At 45.7% G+C, this 13,303-nt stretch overlaps 1 protein-coding gene across 1 annotated transcript in view; it reads left to right on the forward strand.

Annotated features, from left to right (window-relative positions):
- The first annotated feature begins 2,103 nt into the window (after window positions 1–2,103).
- The window catches only part of GRB10 (growth factor receptor bound protein 10), a 197,904-nt gene continuing 186,704 nt past the window's right edge, over window positions 2,104–13,303 (forward strand). The window contains exon 1 of the mRNA XM_007661527.3: window positions 2,104–2,283. The gene's annotated coding sequence lies outside the window, so the exon portion shown is untranslated. The remainder of the gene's footprint in view (window positions 2,284–13,303) is intronic.

The following is a 13,303-nucleotide window of genomic DNA, read 5'->3' on the forward strand; positions in this document are numbered from 1 at the left end:
TGGTCAACCTCTTTTGAGGCCAACAAAGAGCAATGCATATGTGGTACACGTTGAAAGTCTGAAGCTTTTACATCTACTGTCAGCCTTAAAGCCTATACGATCTATCCATCTTTCTATCTACCTATGAATTCATATCCTGTTGCTCAGGCTTTCTATGCACAAAGAGCAATCTGAAGGTGTCCATTGAAACCAGGATGAAATAGTCAGTGCTCAAAGCAGCTCAAAAGGAGCAATTGACACATATCTTCTGTTGAAAATATAGATCCTCTTCATATATATGTGCTAGTATTGATCATCAGCAGGGGCCATCTCTTGAGAATGGGTGTGATTTTTCTTGCCACCAGGACTGTTTAGGGATTTGCATGTGACTTATAATGCCAACTCGTGGCTTGCAAAACCATTCAGCCCACATCTCCCACTCCCCGAAACCTTCCAGTGGCTGCCCGTCCACCTCCACATCAGACAGAAGCTCCTCGACCCCACCTTTAAAGCACTCAATCGGCTCTCTCCCTCCTACCTAACCTCGCCGATCTACTACACTGAACCGGCACGCTCTGCTCCTGTAACACCCGTGTACACCCTGTACCTCAATCTCATCTTCCCATCGATCCCACCACTCCCTCCTTGCCGACATTCTCTTGGGCCTGGAACTCCTTCCTTTCCCCACCTTCCCCACCCCCATATCCGACGGTCTACGGATTCTTCCCACCTTCAAAACCCTCCTAAAATCCCGTCTCCCAGGGGCCTCCCCTTCTCTCCATTCCCCCCATCTGCCCTGCTCTCTGTGTCTTGTGGAAAGGGAATGCCTCTGTTGATTGCTGTGCTGTACCCTTCCAGGCGCTTAGTACAGTGCTTTGCACTCAGTAAGGGCTCAGTAAATACGAGTGATTGACTGTTCTCCTTAAACGCTTCGATATTCAATGCAGCCTCACGATATTTAGGTAAAGAATCTTACACCCTACTCTCTCCCCGATCCATTTTAACGTTTGTCTCCCGCTTAAGCTCCTCGCGGACGGGGATCGCATCTACCAAGTGTCGTAATACATTCCCAAGCGCTCAGTACAGTGCTTATCCACAGTAAGTGCCCAATGGATATCACCGATGGATCGATTGCCGACTGGCTGCAATTTGGGCCGACACTTCCCAGGGGGCGGGATTGATCAGACTTCTTCAATCGGGAAGTTTGAAAGAGCCGGGCTCCTTGTACGTTAGCTCCCCTCGAAGCCTTCGAATGCGATTTGATTTGTTTTCAATAAGAGCAGCCACCGAGACCCCGGTTTGGCCAGAGAGCATTCCCCAGGGAGGAGAAGAGTGCAAGCAGACACACAGAGCATGGTCATGATCTTCAGTTGAAGGTATGAGGAACTAAAAGGAGGGCTCTGTGCCTACTCCTAGAATGTGTGTGTGTTTAAAGGAGTCTATCTGGGTAGGCAGGACCGGTTAAATAGAGTTGGAAAGAGCAGGAGTCGTGTGTTAAAGGAGGAGGCCGCAGCAGCCGCCCCCTGTTTCCTTCGGGCAGGGGTCGTCCGCCCCCTCCCCTCCCTCTTGTCTCTGTGACTCTGTGTCCGTCTCTGGCTCTCCGTTGGGAGCCCGGGGCGTGGCTGGACCGCTGGAAGAGGAGGAGGAGGAGGAGGAGGAGGAGGAGGAGGAGGAAGGGAAGAGGAGGAAGGGGAGGAGGAAGGGAGGAGGAGGAGGAGGAGGAGGAGCGCAGGAGGCGGGGTCGGGAGGGTTTAAAGCCCATTAAAGGGGGTGGGGAAGGGAGAGGGAGAAAGGAAGGAAGGGAGAAGGAGGAGGAGGAGGAGGAGGGCGATGTCTCCGGGCTGGGCGGTCAGCTGAGTGGCCGGGACTAACAGGGCGGCGGCGGGAGCAGCAGCAGCAGCAGCAGCAGCAGCAGCAGCAGCACTAGGGGACCCAGGAGATCCGGCCGACCCGGGGGCTCATTTCCCTTCGGGAAGCGGAGAAGATTTCGGCCCCAAGAGCCGCGGGGGAGGCTCCACCTCCTGCAAAACTACCACCACCACCACCACCACCACCGCCGCCGCCACCTCCTGCACCAGCACCACCTCCTGCACCACCGCCGCCGCCGCCGCCGCCGCCTCTTGCCAAACCACCTCCAGCCGGGTCGGGGTCGGGGTCGGGGTCGGGGTCCGGGTCCCGAGCGTCGGCGGAGCCCCCGAAGTTTTTTCTTTGCAGAGCAATAATCGCAGGTCCCCGTCCCGGGGCGTCCGGAGCCCCTTCCCCCGGGAGGAAGGGGGACAGGAGCCGGAGCCGGACCGCCTGCAGGTAGGGCTGCGGGGTGCCACCCCCCTCTTCTTCTCTGCCTCCTCCTTCCCCCCCTCCCCGGTGCGGTCCCGCCCTTGCCTGCAGACGCCCCTCTTTTCTCCCCGCCACCCCCGGCCCTGCTGGACCGAAAGACGGGAAAAGTTGGGTGGTGGGCTCGCTTTTTCTTTTTCTTTTTCACCCCATTTTCTCCCCTCCGCAGGCCCCGGAGGGGGGAACCCCGCTTCTGGCTGCAGGGACATGGAGGGGTGCGGGTGGAGGCTGAATTGGGGGAGGGTCCTCTTTCTTTCCTCTCTTTTTTTTTCTTTACAGCTGGGCACCTCCGGGAGGTGAAGGAGAAGGGAGAGGGGGTCCGGTTCGTTCATTCATTAGTACTTATTGAGCGCTTACTATGGGCAGAGCACTGTACTGAGCGCGGAGCTGGCCGGGGTGGGGGCGGGCTGACCTTTACCCTTGACCAGAACTCCCCAGCCCCCCAAACACCGTTTAAATCCCTCTTAGCCCCGGAGAAAGGGGTTGGCGAAGGGGCCCGATGGAAAAACGAGCCACAGGAGGAAGGAGATCCGGATTGCCTCTTAGCACAGGCTCAAATCCTATCCCTCCCGCCCCCCCCCCCCATCCCCAAATTGGGATGGGAAGGGGGGGGACGCTTCCTTTTAATCTGGATTTATATCCTGCTTTTCAGCAGCAGTCGCTGGCCCCTTCGGATTTTGGGGGTGGGGGGTGGGACTGGCTCGCCAAAGCTCCCCCAATCCCGTGCGCGACGTAGCTGCCACCAAAGTTCAAACTTTCTGTCCCGAAACCCGACCAAGTGTTGCTCTGTCCCCGTGCCCAACCAAGCGCAGGAATCACGACTCGAGGATTCACTCCTCCAAAAAGGAATCCCCGCCCTCCCCCCTGCAATCCACGCTTCTAAACTCCCCCGAGCGCTTAGCGTAGGGCTTTGCACGCAGTAAGCGCTCAGTAAATGCCATTAATAATGATGCTTCCCCAGTCCACACGGCCTGGGAGAGACCGACTCCCTTACTGGAGATGGGGAATCTGTAAATTGAAACCAGTCTTTGGGGGGTGGAGGGAGGGGAAGTTTAAAAAGTGTTCCTTTAGTCATGTTTAGCAACCACACGTGGTTTTTGCATCACCATTAGCTTGCTTGGAGATTTCTTTTTCCCCCCTCTCCCCAGTACTCTGCATGGAAAGGAGCTTTTTTAACCTCAAGCTTGTTACCAACTCGAACTCTTTGTAAGAGGCGTCAAGAAAACCTTAAGACCCCCTCGTCCTGCAACTAAATCATTCTTCTGTGATTCCTTTCCTCCTGTTGAGAGTTGCTAGGCACATCGCACTCGGGGATTAAAAATGCTGATTCAACAGTTGGGATCCCTACTGTACATTTGCAGTAGGGATCGGTGTAAAATGTTTTGATGTGCTGAACTAGGAATGGGTGGTGTTTAAAATAGCAAAACACTATTGACTGAGGTTCAAGTCGTGATGCTAGGATTTTGTCTCACGCTTCAGTGAGCTAAAATCTCCCCCCCTCCCCACCCCCATCTCCTTTTTATCTTTGCACAGCCTCCCCCCCAAAACAGAAAAAAAAAAAAGTATCAAGAAGCCTGATGAAAGCTTTTGAAAGTTGGTAAACGTTGTTTCTATAAATCTGGAAACAGAAATGATCTTCTGGAGCGGTAATTTGTTCAGATGAAACCTTTTAGAAGCGAACTGTGAAACTCCCAACAGTGCTCCCGTATATTTTTCTTTTACTTTGTTAAAATCAAGACTAAAGGATTATAACACTTAATGTTCTAGTTGCACTTAGAGATACAGAGAAGGGCAAGGAGGCTAATCCGAGGATTAAAGGGAGTGAGTTATGAGGGCAGATTTAGCCGGGGGGAGCGGGGGAAACGGGATACATTTTAATGTATGAGGACAAATCCTGAATAGAGCAAGGCAATCTTTCTGAAACATATTTCATGTTTGTTATAGGCCTGCTCGACACTATGGTTACTTAAAATCTGGGAGAAGTGGTGAAAGGATGAAAACTAGGAATCTGGAACATTCAGAGTAAGCACACAACAATGCATTTGATGGTCTGGCAGAAGCTGAATTGAGATGCACTTACAGTATGTAGGAAGCATATTCCCTGCCACGAACAAAGAGGCCTATTGTACTACTGTCTCTAGTCTCAGCAGTAAAATTCCTATTCTGTATAACCGATAAAAAGTAATCAATGATTTCAAACTTGGCCTTTACTTCAACTTCCTAAGAATTCGCTTGGACTTAAATTATTAGTAAAAGCCAGTGTAATGTCAGGGAAGATAAATTTGAATTTTATTCTGATTGACATTTAAAGCTGATAGTGTGACAGATACCCCTCTCTGCACTACCACACTAGTGCTGCTGGAATAAAGTTTGGTGTGGTTGAATATCCACTCTAATAATCTAGGCTTCTGCTTCTTATGCTGTTACAGAATGTGTAGTTGGGTACTCTCTTTTTTTTAAAAAAAAAAAAGTAAATATTTTCATCTATTTTCAAGTTGTATCGATATCAATTTCAAACATTAAATAACTAATTTAAACCAGACATTGGTTTTTGTTAGTTTCACTATGTATCTTATAGTCACAGAATGGTAGAAACTCTGGCACTAAACTTCTTTGTTCTAAAGTAACAAAAAAACTAACATCGATTGAACTGACAAGGAACCTGAGATGATTTTGTATCACTAAACTCTGATGGTAGTGAAATAGTTCACTCTCTGGAACTACCAGCCATCTCCCTCAACATTAATAATCTGATACCTAAAAGTAAATGAACTACTTCTGAGATTAACCCAACCAGAGGTTTGTTTATACTGCTCTACCAAAGTTTGGTTAATATTCCCCTTGGCTTGTTTCAACCTTTATTTTTGAGGGTGGGAAGGGGGTCTAAGCTCACTAGACAACCACAAGAATCTGAATTTTTCCATAAGTGTCTTTTTTTTTTCTGAGGTTCCTGGACAGAATTGATATTCCATTCTTTGTAGTATGTTGCTGAAAGGCTAGATATTGGTTTCCCCTGAGAAAGGTCTGTTAAAGCTTTAGCCGTGAAACTTGCCCTTCCCTTTCAAAGGACAAAGCCAAAAGGGAGCAGTGGACTGAAAAATAAAGCTGCTCTATAAACAAACAGTCCCCAAACCCCTATATTCTCCATCTATTGAAATGGCAGCTCTGGCTTTGCCACTTGGGATACCCTGTTCCTCCTATGGTTTTTAATTTCTCTTCTCTTGTTCCCAGCTTCCGATGGACTAGTAAACCAAGAGAGGTGAAACTTTTCATGCATATGCATCTGCTAAGCAGTCTAATTTGTTGTCCTTGAAAGAGCAGGAAATCAGTATGGAAATAATCCCTGCCCCAAAATGGCAGCCTGCAAGAACCCTGCTCAGAAAGTTTAGTGTTAGTTTGTGGAAACAAGATGTGATGACAGACTTCAAAACCACTTTGGTTTTCTCTTTGGGAACTGACAGGAGAGAGAGAGGCAGGAAGGAAATAGAATCTATTCAGACCTTCCTATACCCTCTTCTCCCGGTTCCTCTCAACCCCCAACTGTCTATTTTGGACTCTCTCCCCTACTCCCCTCATGTCCTCAATTTTCTCACTCTTCACCAGGAGCCCAGATCTGTTTTATTACCGATGATTGGCTAAAATGATTTAACTTTTTGCATCAGCTCTTCCGTTCCTAGATTTTTAAGAGGTGACCTTGGTCCAGGGTGACTCCTTAGTTCTCTTGGACATCAATGCAAACTGTTTTAAATGAGGCTGAATTCCAACAGCAGCATGTAGTTATAAGAAATCAATCAGTTGTATTAACTGCTGACCGTATGCAGAGCACTGTACTGAGTGCTTGGGAAAGAGTACAGTGTCACAGTTGACTGATATGTTTCCTTTCCACAGGGACTTTACAGCCTAGAGAGGGAGCAGACATTAAAATACATTATAGATCCGCTCATAAGTCCTGTGAGGCTGGGGATGGGGTGAATAAAGGGAAGAAATCCAAGTGCAAGGGCGGCAGGAAAGGGAGAGGGAGTAGGGAAACCGAGGGCTTAGTCGGGGAAGGCCTTTTGGAAGTGGTCCATCACATATAAGAGGGTTGGGGTTGTCAGGTCAGAAGCAGGGCAAGGGGTTGGTGGTGAGCTAGGCGAGATCCAGGTAGAGGTTGGCATTAGAGGAATGAAGTCAACATGCAGGGCTGTAAGCAGGAAATCAACAAGGTCCTATCTGAAGGAGTTTCCTTTCTATTATTTGTTGTGGTGGTAAGGAACAGGTTTCTCCTTCAGGCAAGATATGATGAGTCCCACTGGATTGTAGGCTGCCATTCAAGGTGCTATGGAAATTAAAACAATGCCTCTGAACTGACTGTGGATAAAAAGAGATGTCCTTATTTAAAAATAAAAATAAAAAGTGAAAACTGTTCACAGCCTTCCCTCTTCCCACAGCTTTGGCCAAATCCCAAAGTCCTTGCTTCTCCTTGAACTCTTTGCTGGGCTGATATAACCCAGGTATGCTGCTGTACAAAATCAGGTGTTTGCTTACCCTGAAATATATTGAGGTGCCATCCTGGAAGGGCTGTTGTGACTATATCGGCTATCAACATCATAAGACAGTACAAAAACATGGATAGGGTAGTAGTCTTACCAAGCTTCTGGTTGGAGTGGAAGAACTCCATAGAACTCTCAAAGTCAGTAGATTTTTATGGAATGCTTACTGTGTGCAGAGCACTGTAACAATAATAGTGATATTTATTAAGCGCTTACTTTGTGCCCAGCACTGTTCTAAGCTCTGGACTAAGCATACAGTAGATTCCTGCTTTAAAAGGATTTTACAGTCTTAACGAATCATAATCCCCAGCAGGCGAGAAGTATGAGCACTTCGTATTGCAAAAAACAAACTCAAAAAAACTTGATATTGGGAGCAAACATATTTTGATAGTTTTCTAATTGGTCTGTTGAAAGATAATGTCTTAAGGGGCAGTGTGATATCTTAGCATTAATATTAATCAGATGTAGAGTCTATGCATTTAATGCATATCACTTTTGTAGAGGCAAAACTATGCTCCATCTTGCTTTTAGGGTTTTCTAGACTGTAGAATCATGTGGCCAGGGAATATGTCAACCAACCCTGTACTCTTCCAAGCGCTTTAGTATAGTGCTCTGCACACAGTAAGCCCTCAATAAATAGGATTGATTTTAGTCCAAGAAGTTACCTGATGTAGATATACTCAATCATGATCATGTATTTTTGACTATGAAGTGAAAGATGATTAAAGAATGATTTTTTTTTAAAGAACTAAAGATGACAATGCTCAGTGAGTTATTCTTAAAGAACTAATTCAGCATCCTATATGTACTCTCAGTCTTTTTTCTTTTTAAAATTGGGGGAAAATTGACTCTTATTTCATATGTAAACTTAGGGTGACTATTGGCAAAGTGAAATGGACATTTGAGGCAGCTCTTCAGAAAAATTAAAGTAAACCTTTTGTCATTGTCTCAAATGTGCCTAGATACTTCAGTCAGATCTCATGAAAATTTCAGTTCAAAAGGAATTTTGTAAGTGTATACCTGCTCTAAATGTTTCAGAAGTCAAAGTTTTGACTCACTTTTTATATTGATTTTCCTGGGAGAATGTGAAATGGAGTGTCATTACCACAATGAAGCTGAAATGACATACTGGTCACTGCTACTAACAGAACAGGTGCATTGGAAGGAGATGTAGTTTTGATCTTCTCCCAGGGGCTTTTTGTCTGGGAAGGCAGTGAGATTTTGGCCCTACAGAGTTAAGTGCTTCAAATAGGGTTCTCCATGCAGTAGTCCCTTGGTAAATACCATTGATTGATTTGATACCCTACCCTTCTATTCTTCCTGGTTGCGTGGGGATAACTGGCCGGACCTCTTTGAGATTGTCACAGTTTGTCTTGGCTTGGGATTAGCTGTGTTTTTGATTCATTTGCCATTATCTCTTGTTCTCTCTCTAGAAATAAGGGTAATTTGTTCAGATACTGAGCAGAGCGTATGTGACTGCACAAGGACATGCCTTGTGCTTCCTGTTGCCATTTTCTCTTTTCTGCATTCTTCCAGTGAGTAAAACTTAACCTGTATTTGCATCTTGATGGATCAATTGATATTTAACCAGTAGGGGTACCCAGTGAATTGACTTCTGAAGTAAGACCAAGGAAGTATTTAAAAAAAGGTATTCTAATAAAGTCTTCAAGGATGGATGGGTAATGTTTCTAGGATAAAAGAGCAAATCAGTTGATGGTATTTCTTGAACACCTACTGTGTGCAAAGCACTGTACTAAGCACTAGGCTGGAAGCTCGCTGTGGGTAGGGAATGTGTGTACCAACTGTGTTGTACTGTAGCGTCCCAAGTGCTTAGTACAGTGTTCTGCACAGAGTAAATTCTCAAATACCGTTGATTGGGCAACAAAAATAGAGATGGTAGGCATGATCCACGCCCTCAAGGATCTTACCAGCCTTCTTGGGAATGCTTGGTAAACTAGCAACTTGGACGTATTAAGGCTGTATTGACTTGAATTTCCTGGTTGGAAGGAGAATCAACTTTTCCAATTTTGTAAAAATCTTGGAGATGAGATGGATTTTTATGACTGAAGGCCTTGGCCTACAGGGGTAGGGTGTGGACAAATTAGTACTCCTTTCAGCACCTTTCTCTGAAGGGCTATTTTGAAAAAGTTCTTAAGTAATGGAAAGTAATGGTATCAAGGTAAAACAAGTTGACATCTTGTGTATCTTTCCCAGATGTAATATATAGAAGAATGGGGAAGCTTATAGGGTAAAGACTGGGAAATAGATGGGTGATTTATTTTCTGTCTTCCCTTCTTGCACCACTTATATCTCCAATTTAAGTTAATATACCAAGGGTAACCTTCACATGAGTTTCAGTATCCAGATATTGTATACCATGGCTCCAGCATAGTATAACACAAATGTTCAGGCACCTTGTGTTTGGCTGCAAAAACCAACCTGTTTACACCAGCTGAGTAGCATCAAATCTAACTGCTACTTTTGGAGTTGCTTAAATTTTTTTTTCCCCTTATGAAATCCTCATTGTTGATAGAACTAAACAAACTCCTGTATACAGATCCTCAAGGACATCCTTGCCCCCTCACTTCAGAAAAATAAATAATCGAATCACCTGTTTTACAAGTTATTGTTCCTTTGATCAACTGCCTTATGTCTAGTCAATTGCAGGAATGTCTGCCAAAGATTGATATGGGTTTGTCCGAGACCCACCAGAGACACAGGTAGCTATTGTCTGGGGAAAACAGCTGCCTTCAGTACTAGACCTCTTCTTATGTGTACTAGAGTGCTATAAAGGCTTTGTTTCTTAAAGCACTGAAACCTAGCGGTTTCACTTTGTAGTAACTATGTGCGTGAGAGAGAGGATTAAAAACTCAATGGGCATACGGGACCCCAGTCACTGTCTTTCAAGAGCCTTCCCTATGAAGTAGAACGGGTGTTTTTAATCTGGGGTTTTGACTAGAATGCTGTTAGAAAATTGGGGACCATTCTTCCGATGAATCCTATTTTGGATTCAGCTTGATGTTGTCGAAAGAAATGGTGGTGTGCACGAGTGTCACCGTGCAAGTTTCCCTTAACCCAGAGCTTTGCTTTTAATATTAATTATGGTATTTATTCAGCGTTTACTATGTGCCAGGCTCTGTACTAAGTGCTGAAGGTCCTTTTAGGAAAGGACCATGTTAGCCTGCTTAATGGTTTACTGCCGCCATCGCTCTCCCAGGTTTCCTGCCTCCGGCTCCTTGGCTTCCTTAGGAAGCAGCACGTCTTGCTGGATGGATCATGGGTCTGGGAGTCAGAAAGACCTGGTTCTAATCCCAGGTCATTATCCTGCACAGAAGCTGTTGGTTGACAGAAACTCTTTACCACTGGCTTTAGTGCACTCAATCACCTTGCCACCTCGCTACTCTCCTACTACAACCTAGCTCGCACACTTAATTCCTCCAATGCTAACCTTCTCATTGTACCTCTATTTTCTCTAACTTGCCACCAACCTCTAGCCCACATCCTGGCTCTGGCATGCAACTCCATCCCTCCTCATATCCAATAGATATTTACTCTTCTTCCCCACCCCACCAAAAACTTTATTGAAGGCACAACTCCTCCAAAGGACTCCTTGACTAAGCCCTCTTTTTTTCCTTTTCTGTTCTTTTCTGAGACACCCTGCCTTCCTCCCGTTATTCATCCCACCCTCTCCCAGCCCCGCAGTACTTATGTAAATATCTGTAATTTATTTATATTAATGTCTGTCTCCCCTTCTAGACTGTAAACTCATTATGGGCAAGGAACGTGTCTGTTGTTCTGTTGTACTCTCCCAAGTGCTTAGTACAGTGCTCTGCATGCAGTAAGTTCTCAGAAAATATGATTTGCTATTTGAGGGCATAAATACATAAATGCCTTTCCATCTTGGTAACTGATGCATCAAAAATGTTGAGGGCAGTCTGGGAACTGTCTCTTAGGGATCCTCCAGATGGGGTCACCACAAACTCTGGGTATGAAAATCCTTGGTGGCAGGAGAATGTCCAGGTTGGGACATTGAGGCAGGTAGGGGAGATTTCCCACAAAGTTGGGCCTGCTTGGCAGTGGCAACTGAGGCAGGGGCTGAGCAAAACGTGTGAAATGGATGGCATGTGTGTGAGGAAGAAGGGAGCAGTAAGTCCACATACGCAAATGCAAGAATGGCAGCAGCATGGCCTAGTGGATAGATCACCAGCCTAGAAATCAGGACCTGAGTTCTAATCCCAGCTCTGCCACTTAGTCTGCTGTGTGACCTCTGGCAAGTTACTTCACTTCTCTGTGCTTCAGTGACCCCAGCTGTAAAATGTGGATTAAGACTGTGAGTCCCATGCGGGACAGAGACTTTGTCTACCTCAGCGCTTAGTCCTGTGTCTGGCACATAGGACTTGACAAATGCCATCAAAACAGAACAAAAATGGGCCCAGGCCCACAGTGAGGAGAGGCCAGAACTGCCCTCTCTTCCCCATCTCAGCAGACACTGTTCTGGCAGTGATCAGGAGGTGGCAGTGGGGTAAACTGAGAAGATGCTGCCCAAGGAGGTTTACCCCCTGCCATGCTGGGAGAGTCAGAAGGGAAGAGGCATTGGTTGCCACCATCACAGGTGGGAGTCGGAGGAGCAGGTGTGGGAGCCTCTTACAGGCGAACACTGTCTGTGAATTTTATGGACATTTAGCAACTCTGCCCATTTCTGAAGTCTAGGGCAAGGTTAATTGCATTTTTTTGTGGGAGGGCTGGGAATGGGACACTGGAAGAGTGGGTGTTTCTTGGAGACATTTCTTGGTGGACAGAATGTGATGTGTTGCTCATTCACTTCTCGATCAATGGTATTTATCAAGCACTGACTGTGTGCCAAGTACTTTTTAGACCCTTGGGAGGAAACAGTACAGTAGAGTTGACAAAACCCGTTTCCTGCGCTCAAGGTGCTTATGGTGTAGAGGGAGAGACAGACATTAAAGTAAATTATTGATAAGAGAATGGGAGAAGCAGCATGGCATCGTCGATAGAGCATGGGCCTGGGAGTCAGAAGGTCATTAATCCCGGCTCTGCCACCTGTCTGCTCTGTGACCTTAGGCAAGTCACTTATCTTCTCTGAGGCTTAGTTATCTCATCTGTAAAATGGGGTTTGAGACTGGTAGCCCCAAGTGGGACAGGGACTGTGTCCACCCCAGTGCTTAGCAGAATGCCTGGCACCTAGTAAGTGCTTGACAAATACCGTAATTGTTGTTATTACATATAAGAGCTGTGGGGCTGAGGGTGAGGTGAGTATAAAGTACTTAAGGGGAATGGACCTGAGTGCATAGGCAATATAGAAGGGAAGGCCTCCTGGAGGAGGTGTGATTTTTAAAAATTTAATATAAGACTTTGAAGGTGGGGACAGTGGTGGTCTGTCAGATATCAGGTGGGGAGTGAGTTCTAGGCCAGAGGGAAGATGTGGGCAAAGGGTCAGTGGCAAGGGAGATGAGGTCGAGGTATAGCGAGTAGGTTCTATCTTTCTTTTTCTTGTCTCTTCAACTCCATTATAAACCCACTGTTCTGTTACCGTCTTTCACATTTCAATTCTCATTGCTGCAGATATTTGGCAGGTTTTGTTTGGAACTACTTTGCATTGTTACCAAGTTCAAATATTTATTAATAAGAAAATCTGTTGACTGGTTGAAAGAGCTGTGGGAAGAAGAGAGGGGGTCCTAGGCAGCCACCTTAGGCTAGGCCCGAACAGTCCTCAGTAAGCCACTTCTGAAGCCACCTGTTTCATCTTATTTTCTCTGCTTCCAAAGTAAGTTTTTCCCTAGGCATCCTGGAGAAAAAAAACAAGAAGCTTTGAATTACCTATTCAGACTCATTCTACATGGGGTGGAGAAACTAGCTCATTTTAAGTGAATTAGACACACATTACCTTTCTGTGCAGGCTTGGTTCCTGGATTGTGATTTGTACATAAAATGCGTATATATTCCTTCTGAAGTCGAAGAGCACCCAGAGAATTCCTTGGAGGTAGGAACAGAATATATTAATATACAAATGAGAATCCGCTCTGTACCACATGAATGTAAAGATGGTTCTAATATTAGCCATTTGCAACATGGTGCAGAGAAAAGAGCCTGGATTTCTGCAGTTGTAGGTTTCAATGCTGCCTATGCTACTTTCTTGCCATTTGACCTTGGCCTTTGCCTCAGTTTCCTTATGTGTAAAATGGGAATTCAATGCCTGTTCTCCCTCCATCTGAGGATTTGATCTCCATATGGGACAAATATTGTCAGATCTAATTATATTATCTACAACAGTGTTTAGCACAGTGCAGGGAATGTGTCTACCAACCCTGTTTTGTATTCTCCCCAAGCTTCCAGCACAGTGCTCTGCACACAGTAAGTGCTCAATAAATACCATTGATTGGTACCTAATAAGGCTCAAACTCCATAATAATAATAATTGTGATATTTGTTAAGCACTT

Source organism: Ornithorhynchus anatinus, chromosome 4 (assembly GCF_004115215.2).
Source record: "Ornithorhynchus anatinus isolate Pmale09 chromosome 4, mOrnAna1.pri.v4, whole genome shotgun sequence".
In the NCBI taxonomy this organism is placed as follows: Eukaryota; Metazoa; Chordata; class Mammalia; order Monotremata; family Ornithorhynchidae; genus Ornithorhynchus; species Ornithorhynchus anatinus.